The following is an 8,543-nucleotide window of genomic DNA, read 5'->3' as shown; positions in this document are numbered from 1 at the left end:
GGAGGTTATGTTTTTGCCGTTTGTTTGTTTGTTTCTTGGTTTGTCTGTCTGTCTGTTTGTAAACTAACTCAAAAAGTTGTGAACGTTAATTTGGATGAAACTTGCAGGAAAAGTTTGATAATGGCACAAGGCATGGTTGACTGAATTTTGGTAGTGATCCAGATGACCATCTGGATCCACAATACTTTTAAAAAATGTTTTCTGAAGCATGTGTTTTCAAGCAGCTTAAATGCATTATGCCGCTTTGAAAATGAGTGAAGTGCCTAACCAACTGAGAGATAAGTAAGGTCATTTGTACCAATGTATACATGAGTAACCAACTAAGAAAAAAAGAAAGGCCATTTGTATCACTGTGTACATGAGCTAACTACGAACTTGCTTTAAATATTGCAGTTCAGTACTTGGAAGCCAGATTGCATGCATTACCTGTTGTTCCATCTGGCACTAGGCTCCGACATGCTTTCTGATTGCCTGGCATGACCCTGGTTAGATAGCCGTAACATGTACACATATGTATATGTATGTGTGCATCTGGTTTTATATGTCAGTAAACGGATCCATTTTGCATAACCCAGGTTTTACATGTAACCGCTTTGGCCTTTGCCGTTAGGGTTGCAAACTATAATGCTCTGTGTACTGTAAAACATGATATATTCGTGGCATGAATTTTTCGCGAATTGCAGCCGACGGCCTTTTTTGCGGCATGTAATTTTCGCGAACTGCCACTGGCATTCAATGCATATAGTGTAGACAAAAATTTCGTGCGCATTTTAATTTCGCGAATCTTGGCGTTCGCGAATTTCACGAAATTGAAATGCACACGAAAATTCCTTGTTTTACAGTATCCAACAGAGCTGCCACTTCCATGAGTGGTCAACACTCTGTCCTTGTGCTTGTCAATGGTATCCCATACTGTGTACACTGTTTAGTTGTAGTGTAACATTCAAAGCTGTAGGGTTTGGCCGTGTGCCACACTCCTGTGTTTTGTATGTACACATAACACGGCTTTGAAGTTTGTAGTAGCAAGTTTCATATCATTGTTTGACGAACTCCTGGTTTCCAAGTAAAACCAGGCATGTTCAGTTGAAACCCCGTCATGATATACTTAACCCCTTTTGGATTGGTCTCATGATGAGACTGCCCATGCAAATGGCAATAGTGGTTGGAAATATTGAGGCAACATGCAATCAGTTAATATGACATTAGCAGTCATCTAAATCATTATCTTTCCAGCTCCTTTTTATTTCCTCATCAAGGTTAATCGTAATTGATTGAAAAAGTGATTGATAAAAGTGATTTAGCCAGAGATTACACCTAAGATTAACATGGTAAATAAGGCATGTAGTAGCAGCCAAGGCCACTTTTAGACACACCATTTTCTCTACTAGTTTGATTGCAGTTGCTAAACTCTTGATCTACCCCCCCCCCCCCCTCCCACAATGTCGAATCGTATAAAGGCTGTTCATGAAGGCAACACACACAAACACTATTGAAAAAGGCCTTGGATGGAAATTGGCATTTTGCATGCTCTTGTACAAGTAACTTTGATTCTTGGGATTGCATAAGGAGATGTGGAGCAGATGGGTATGCTATTCCGTTTCTGTGAACAGCAGACGGAAGACCTTGATTAAGATTCAGTATAGATAGTATATGCTGTGGCCATCATACGATACCTCAATGCAAGCTCTTACCCTGCATGTCGATGGAAATATTACCTGAAGAGGTGGTGAAATTGTCAACAATTCAAGCTGGGGTCTTCAGGTTCCAAGAAACATTGAGTACCTGAAGCACCATCCAGAATTGACTCCATGCGAAGAAAATTTCTAATTTTTGCTCAAGCTTTGCTCTTATATTTTGTGGCTTTAGGTCAAGAGCTGCTATCATCAAAAATATTGTAAATTATGATAAATCTTGTTTGGCAGAATGATTGCTTTCTCTTGAAATCAGTTCCTGAAATCAGGACAAATTGCCGATGTCACTGCATGGCACGTGAAAAATCACCAGATGCGACCCAAAATCCCCAATGCAAAGATTGCTGGATGTCACTGCTGTTCTGTGTTTATTCACGGAGGATTTCCCCCCTCCCTGGTTTATTGTATCTGCTCCCTAGCATCCATTCAGTTCAGTTCAGTTCAGTTCAATGACATTTTGTATTTCCAGCGAACAGTATACACAAATTCAAATACAGTAACAATGCGATAATTTTGAACAAGTTGGGGCACATCTCTGGAAGTAAAAAAGAGAAAAGCTTGGGGTTATTGTGTCCTCATAGGCATTTTTTACCATTTGCAGATGAAACAAAAAAAAAACCCAGCTTCAGTGGTTCAAAATGGTTCTGAAATGGAGGTAGGGATAGAAACAACCAAGTATGTAAAAATGTTGATCAGTATAATCAATGTTAACTATTGTTGACAATACAAAATGTGAACAATATAGTTATGATATAATTGTTTCTAGAATAAACAATCTTCAGTTGTAGTTTATTGAGAAAAATAGTGTATTTCCTCACATTTTAGGCTTGATTGCAAAATTTTTATATGGTAGGATGTATTGTGATATAACTCACCAATACAGTCGCAGCGGACAGGTGCAATTAACTCTCTGTTTTCATTTTGACATGACCTCACTTTCCTCTTGAATGAACACATTTTGCACAAAAACTGCTAGCAAAGTGTCGCAGCAAAACTGCTCGCAAAGTGTCGCAGCAAAACTGCTGTCACTTTACTATTAATTCATATTTTTTGATAATCCAAACGGTTATGAAAAGTAAAAACCTCATTTTAACCTGCCATTATGTTACCTTGTTTAAATAACGACGATAAAATATTCCAAAACGGAGCAGAACTTCACTCTCAAAACGGAAAATGATTGTCAGAAATTGTTGCTAAAATTTCACATTTTGACTTCGTGAACAACAAAAAACTTGCAACTATGTTTTACTAAGTATGTATTTCTTTACGGAACACTAAGATATCACATTCGAGAAGTCGTGCATCCAGATATGTCTGGAAATAATCGAAAGAGGTGCACTTTCTACCTTCATTCCGAGCAGGAAATTTCATATTCTTTCCCACACGGGAAGACAGGGTACAGTCCCACGTAACCACATCTTTGTGGTGCTCACATCACCTGTACTATGATCGTAACTCCTACCGGGAACTCGTAGTTGTATTGTTAGTGCAGTAAACTCTGCGTAGAGTCCGAATGATCCAAACGTCATGAATTTACAAGTGGTATCATACATGGTAGACATTCACATTTTTGCTTCTTTAGGCAAGTTCTGATAAAGTAAGTGCTTGTTTATGAGGTGGCGAAGTCCTCAGCGGTACTCTGCTACTTATCGACACCCCGCGACCTACTCTCATGTACTAGGCATCCGCAGCAGCCACTTGCATCGCACAGTAACAGTACGCATCGACCAGTCAGCTCGCTGGATCGGTAGCAGCATGGGAATGTCCGTTCATTGCACAAGCGCAAATCAGTTTTTCTTTGTAGAATATGATGTCTTTATTCTCGTTTGCTGCTCCAGCACAATTTGAGATTTCTGACAAAACACTTCATTTATTTTCACTTGTAACTTCAAAAATAGGTCTTCGGCAAAGCGAGCAGCACTCCGCTAATGTCCGCACATGTCTTACGAATATGTGTGTTAAGTTTGATGAATATTTAGTGGTGCGACCAGATGTGTCTGGAAATAGTCGGAGGGTAGTTTTCCGAGACAGCGAAACATGAAATGTTGAATAACTCTAAAAAATGCTAAATCGTTTCTCGTGATTTTTTCGTGTGGATAGAATTCATCATTTTACATCAATACTGAAAGTTGGAGCGATTTTGGTCAGTGTATAGCGGAGATATGAGAAGGTGAAATTTTGGTGAAAATGAGAACGCCCGATTTGGAGCGCCTCGATGACGGTTGAAAATTCAAAACATTTCGTAGGTTTCGGGGGAGTTAATTATAGTCGTCCGCTGCGACTGAATAAATATGCATCAAATGTGATAACTCCTCCCAATGCTCCCAATGGTAAATTAATACAATGTGCAGTTAACGTATGAAAATCTGATAGATTGAGAGTATACAAAACAGAGATCCATGTATTTGGTGTTCAACCAACCTTTTTATTTTTCCACCTGCCAGTGAGAGTGCCATTCAAGCTGCTAAGACACTCTTGGCAAACGAAATACCCCACAGTCCTGAATTGCGCATGATGCCGCAGAGTGGCTCTTGTGTCTAAATGTCACGCCAAAACATATGGATGTCACCGAAAGGGATGGGGTAGCCTTCCACCCACGGCTCTGTGATCAGAATTAGAGCATTTGCCCCTTTGGCTGTGACACTCTCTCCGTCCGTGGGAAAAATAAAATCCAATTGCCACTCGTGACCGACTGTGGAAATGAGAAATTTCAATAATCGGCTGATTGAAGACAAAATGCCCTTCCACATTTGGGCTAATTTCTTGATCAGACATGCCCTTTGGACTACCTGTCTGGACCTCAACCCAACAGTAAATAATCCATATTATTGCCATTGGGGTGACAAATGCTTGTGTCACATATTTTGGTGAAAATCACTTCTTTTTTGGAGATTATCATCACATAATCAGTCAAGTGGTGCCCTGTCGAAATCCTAGCAGACTTAACCCCCAAAACGAAGCCAGCCCTGGCATGTAAAAGGAAAGGCGATCCCATTTGTTCTGATGCTTTTGACTGCTGTATTGTTTTGCTCTCCTGAACATCTTGACATATATTTGATATACTAGGTTTTGTCACCCCAACATCGATATACTAGTAAAAGTAGTACAATCAAACTGGTCTTATTTCGTGAAACAAGATAGTGCCTGCCACTGTAAGCTCATGAGCACTCACATCAGGCAGCTGTCAAAACTACTCTAGGGTCTCTCTGCTGGTTTTTCTATTGCTATCAGTTTCAATCCATCATGCCCCAGAAGCCACATTTCTGTGTTTTGGTGCTGTATCTCTTTAATATATATATATACTATATATATATATAATATATATATCTATATATATATATGGGCCGTGACGCGAGAAAAGGGCCCTTAACGGCGCTGCGCACAAACGCTAGAAAACGGCGCGGAAAGTTTAACAAAGCAATACGCGCAAAAAAGATCAACTAGCTAAGTACGCGGAAATGCATCTATAGACGCGATCAAAAAGTGACAGGATTTGGGGCAAAACATGCTGTTTTGAATGTCGTAATTGGAGCATTTACAGCGTGGAATTTCAGACATATCCATAGTACGTCAGAGTTTCTTCTATCAATATGGAGGTGAAAACTCATTTTCGGTATATAATGCCCAAAGGGCCCTTTTTCTCGCATCACGGCCCATATATATGTATATATAATTTCATTATATATATATATATTATTTTTATTATATAGTATATATATTATTTTATATATATTTATATCATTTTATCATATTATATATATATATATATATATATAGTATATTATATAGTAATAATATGATATATAATATATTCACTTGGCCAGTGATTCATAAGTGTGAATGACAAAAAAAAATCTATTCCAGTCGAGCCATTTGGGGGTTCATATAAGTTATGGTATCATTTGCTTTAATTGCCAAATGTTATTTTTATTCTTAAAATTTGTAACTGATCCTTTTTATTCATGACACTATTGAAAAATGTCAAAGTTTATGTGGCCCTCTCGGCAAATTTTGCATACTATAAAACCAGAAACTGTGTGTGTGTGTGTGTGTGTGTGTGTGTGTGTGTGTGTGGTGTCGTGTGTGTCTAATGCACAACCCCTGATGCAGTTCCTATGCATACGACCAGATGAAAACCTGTGGCAGTGAACGAAAGTAAATGGGAACATTCTTATTTTTATCCCGGCCGTCAAGTGATATGAAAATTTTTCATATATGCTATCCAATTTTTCTAAGCATGTCCCACTTTATTTGATCACCCCCTCGTGGCGTTCATGTGACAAACTTGTCGTAATTCCCTGTCAACATTTTTTTTTTTTTTTTTTTTGTAGTTTCACAAGGGTGTCTGGAGGAAATTGTTTCGCTATCAGCTTACGTCATTTGAAAAGCATCAGTGCTTCTGGCAGGATGCCACCCGTCATGTTTTGGATGGTGAAAATTTTTCTGCAACGTGCAAGCGTATTGACCTAAATAGGCTCAAAACCAAGCGTCTGTGTGGCGAGGTGCAAGCATTTTCATACTAGATTCATATCCCCCCAAGAGTTTGTACTACACTGTGTAATGAGCTTCAGAAAATACTCCTGTCAAAAATAAACTCTTTGCATGGTGTGTAAGTTTTCTTTGCATGTGGAGGAGATGTGCAGTAACTGTTATTCCACCCTGAGTATTTTATGTCAATGACTTAATTGCAGCCATGAAATAGAGATAACATAGCCGTATCTACAGTGCATGAAGATGATGACATCCAGTAGACCCTGAAAGATAATTGTATTCTGTTTTTTTGACTGCTGGTTTTTATCTGTCAGCCTTGTAGCGTGTACATGTGCAATAAAAGTGACAATTAAAGTGCCATTTGAAGTCTGGTGATAAGCGAGTCGGCCTTTTGCATGAGGGTGAGGTGAAGAGTTTCAATGTACAAGTCAAAAAATTCAACTTTGCAAAGAATGAATGATGCATGGGGTATGATGTCAAGATTTCCAAGATTCACAAAAGAAAAATGAGCTTTGAATAGAAAGTTCGTGTCCTCACAATGCATTGAATGCCGGGAATTCATGAAAGTTTCATGCCACAAAAAAGGGCCGTCAACTCCATTTTGCGAAAGCTTCATGCCGTGAATATTTCTGGTTGAGTCAGATGGTACAAAGCCGGTACGTTCACATGATACGTTATCAAGGATTGATAACTGCCGCTGATGATAGGGGAATTTACTTCTCTTACACATGGTTTGGTCACACTTGACCTATTGTCAGTATTCAGACTAAAAATATTTTTATCAACAAGCACCTCCTGACGTGGAAGGTTGCAGGTTTTGGCCCATGGCCCATGATGGTCCTTTGAAAATCCGATAGTTTGTCCAAAGCAAATGGTGTTGGTACCATGTACATAATTATGTACGTGCTTCTTCAATATTAACATGCATGACTACACTTTGCGTGCGTACATTCATGTTGCATGCTAGAATGCAAATATTGAGGTTTTTCTTTGAAGGGAGTTGAATCAGTACGTGTGCAAAACCACAAACTTATTAATGAACTGGTTCACATGACCACTATTGGCTACTATGCTGGAGGTAGGGGATGTCCCTTTTCATTGACGCCAAAAAGTACCCACGACCACTGCCGAGTGAACGTCAAGATGTCTTGAAGTTAGTGAACTACATGTATAAAGAGCATTCACATGGACCCTAACTTCTGGTTTGATTATCACATCATCATGATTAGTCACACACTCGACTACCTGACATTGTATCGTTAAGTCAAAGCCACCTCGTATAAAAGTGTAAACTTCACTATGATAACTATTTGACTACGTGTATGTGCACAGTTGTAGAAAGCAGGTACATTGTAGAACCATCTGTTGCTTTATCCAGTTAAGACATTCTTTGTGCAGATATACTGTCGATAACTTTTTGTCTATCTCAGGCGCTGGCAGTAAATACTGATAGCATGGGGTGGGGAGGAGTGTTACATGAAGAAGATAAGAATGAGCAGAGATTCTGATAAGTAAAATAATGCCTAACGCACTGTTGCGAGATGTGTAATACGGAGGTAATGATGTTAGGAAAGGATAGATGTGGGTGTCATAAGGTTACCAAGAGTATTTGAGTTGTTGCCCGCAGTTTCAGAGTATATGTGTGCAGAGAGATGTTTTGTTTCTCTCCCACAGTTGGATTTGTATTGTGTAAATTCTTAGAATGGTGTGGGGGTGGGGAAGGGAAAGAGGGAGGCGATGGAATTGTAATAATTCAAGATTTAAAAGATTAGGATCACTCAGGCATGCTGTGGCAGAAGTATTGATGGAAAAAAAATATGATCCAGAAAAAATTGCGAATATCATGATTTGAGCTTTATTCTAATCCACCAAATTACAACAGCAGGTAGAGAAAAAGATAACACCTCCTGGGTACCAAAGACAAATAGAGTTGATTATGAAACCCAAAATGGCATATTTTGGTCCATTTGGCAATTACAAAGAATCTTCATATGCAACTTTTTTGTGGGTTTTGGACCTGGGTAGTTACAATTGGCCACTTTGAGGGGGAGGCAATGGGGAATGATGTTTGTCTAACGCACTTGGGGGTATTTCCCCCGCAGTCCCCACCACTGTTTGCATAGCAGGCAGTAAAGGTGTCCCGCCCAGTATTCAGTGAGTTAGACCCCAACAGTCATTGATCCAGTCCCATTGTTACCTTTGGTTATTCTCCCCCCCCCCCCCCCCCCACATAACTTTTAGTTCTATCTATCTTTTTTTTTGCATCACATGCTCTGTAGGAGAGGCACAATTTCAGAGAAATAAGTATTGAAAGCCCCAAATAGTTCTTGCATGCCTGCCGAACTGTTGATTTCATTCCAG

The sequence above is a fragment of the Diadema antillarum genome, unplaced genomic scaffold (genome assembly GCF_040938485.1).
Source record: "Diadema antillarum isolate AM-2024a unplaced genomic scaffold, OU_Dant_1.0 seq00000814_RagTag, whole genome shotgun sequence".
Lineage (NCBI taxonomy): Eukaryota > Metazoa > Echinodermata > Echinoidea > Diadematoida > Diadematidae > Diadema > Diadema antillarum.
The sequence above is the reverse complement of the archived record's forward strand: the minus strand, read 5'-3'. Positions refer to the sequence as shown.